Source organism: Chrysoperla carnea (assembly GCF_905475395.1).
Source record: "Chrysoperla carnea chromosome X unlocalized genomic scaffold, inChrCarn1.1 SUPER_X_unloc_105, whole genome shotgun sequence".
NCBI classification, from domain to species: Eukaryota; Metazoa; Arthropoda; class Insecta; order Neuroptera; family Chrysopidae; genus Chrysoperla; species Chrysoperla carnea.
In genome coordinates this window covers 3304-6070 of record NW_025408051.1, presented here as the reverse complement: position 1 = coordinate 6070, position 2767 = coordinate 3304, and the positions used below count along the sequence as shown (strand labels likewise).

Genomic DNA, 2767 nt, shown 5'->3' with positions numbered 1-2767 from the left:
GTTTTAAATGACAATTTAAAAAAAAAAAAACAAATAAGAAATATTTTCGGTCCTATATATAGGACCAACATATATTATTAAATAAGAGTATATTATTTTTATTAAAAAATATATATATATATATATATATAAATTATTGAAATAAAATTAAACATTATTAAAATTTTGTTATAATTATAAGCGATTGCTATTTCTAAAAATAAATAAATTTCATAAAATTTATATTATTTTATATTCATTTGAAATATTAAAAAAACTTCTCGCTTTAAAGTAACCATGATATGAGTTATAAATGCAATAAAATTTTATACAAAAAATAATATTTATTTGTTGACGAATAATATAAAAGGTTTACATTTCTAAATAACATATATTTATATATGGTGTGTAAAAAAAAAGAAAAGAAGAAAAATAATTTATATTTTTAATATAAAAAGGCAACCGCACACAGTGTTCCCAAGCGGTCACCCATCCAAGTACTGACTGTGCCCAATGTTGCTTAACTTCGGTGATCGGACGAGAACCGGTGTTTTCAACGTGGTATGGCTGTTGCCAGTAATAAATGAAAATTTTTACAAATATATATTTTTCATAAATATCATTAATATTAAAGTATATTATTAAAATTTTCAATGAAGTAATCAATTTAAATATATACTTATTTATTATACCATATATTTTAAATAAAAATGCAACCGCACACAGTATTCTCAAGTGGCCACCCATCCGTGGTACTGACTGTGGCAAATGTTTCTTAACTATTATTTTATAAAATATTTATACAAAAAATAATTTACTCTTATCAAATATTAATTTGTGGCCTGTATTAAGGCCTATGTTATTTTCATTTTTTAGCAAAAATAATGAAATATTTCAATATATTATTAAAGTAACAGATCATTTCTTTTTTGGTGCTGCTTTTTTAATTTTTGTAGGAGATGATTTGGCAACAGAAGCTTTCTTAGCTTTTGGTGCTTTCGGTTTACGAGCAGGGCTACTTTTGGCAGCGGATTTTGTACTTTTTGCTGGTTTTGCTTTAACTGGTGCTTTTTTTTGATGCCGCTGATGATTTTGCAGTAACTTTTTTAGCAGCAGTTGATGATGATGGAGTCGCTTTTTTTGCTTTAGGCTTTTTGGCTGCCAATGATGTAGTTGTGGCTTTCTTTTCTTTTGGTGCCCGTTTACTTTTAGCACTCTTTGCTGAACCTTTTGCTCCACTTTCTTTTTTGGATACTTTTGATTTAGCTGAAGAATTAGATGAAGCGGAAGCAGCCAATTTGAATGAACCAGATGCACCTTTACCTTTAGTTTGTACCAAGGCTCCCTCAGTTACAGCAGCTTTTAAATATTTTTTAATAAATGGTGAAATTTTATCAGAATCCACTTTATAATTTGCAGCTAAATATTTTTTAATTGCTTGTAATGATGAACCACCACGTTCTTTTAAATTTTTAATTGCGTTAACAACCATTTCTGATGTACGTGGATGTGTTGGTTTTGAATGTTGTTTTGTACGTTTAGCACCAGAAGCTGTTGCTTTTTTTTGTTGGTGTTGTAGAAGCAGCAGTAACCGCAGTTGCTGCAACAGCTGTAGAATTTTCTTCGGCCATATTTTTTTACTTTATAAAATAATGTATTTATTATAAATATTTAAATGATAAAATATAATAATTCTATCAAATAAAAAATAAAGGTTTTCAATTATATCATTATTCACAATAATATAAGTCCCTATGTAAGTCAAAGTACCATGTAGAAAACACATAAAAATTAAATAGTATTTCTAATTTACTGTCGTAGTAAACATGATTTATTTTTTCAATTTCTATAATATATAAAATAATAAATTATAAATTTAATAATAATATTTATTTTATAAATTAAAATATATTTAATTTTTTTATTAACAATTATTAATAAACATAGTTTAATATTAATTATTTCAATCATACAAAACAATAATATTTTTAAGGTAAACTTAAAAAGTATATATTTTTATTTTTTATTTAATATCGATTTATTATAAATTATTAGTATATAAATAATTAAAAAATTTAATATATAAATATATATATTATAGTATAAGATTTCATTTTTAGAAAAACTTTTTTTGTCAATAATGAAAACGTATTATTATGAAATGTGTTAATCGAACATTGACAAAATATATTTCATTAGAAAATACTTTTATTTATGCATTAATATCAATAATTAACTATTAAATTAATTTTTTCATAATTATATAAAGAAATTTTATACTGATATAAGTATTTATATATTATAATATTTATTTTAAATATAAAAAAATTTATGACAAAATATATTATTAGAGTATTTGTTGAGATTAATATAAGATTATTTTAAATAAGAATTAATTTATATAATTATTAAAATATTATTAATTTTATGTTATGTAATTTTAATAAAAATAAATAATAATAATAATAAATATACAAATTTTTTAACAATTTAAATTTTATATGATCTAAATAATTTTGTTAAGTACGATATGAGAAATCATTGTAAGCTTCGTTAAGAAACTTTGTAATATAAAATAATAATAATAATATTAAATATATAAATAAATAAAATAAATTTGATATATATTTTTAGTTCATTCTGTGTATAAATCAAAGGATACCGAATAATTGGTAACGGATGCGATATATTATAGTATCGAGTATTAAAACATAATATATAAATTTATCTTGTTATTCAAATTTTTTGTTACTTAACTTATGTATTTAGAAAATTTATAATATTATTT

The 2767-nt window shown here is 21.6% G+C and overlaps 1 non-coding gene across 1 annotated transcript; it reads right to left on the bottom strand.

Annotated features, from left to right (window-relative positions):
- Positions 1 to 435: 435 nt before the first annotated feature.
- On the bottom strand, positions 436 to 554 carry LOC123303584. The gene has a single exon (XR_006535691.1). It is a non-coding gene; the product is annotated as a 5S ribosomal RNA (ribosomal RNA).
- Between the last annotated feature and the right edge of the window lie 2213 nt (positions 555 to 2767).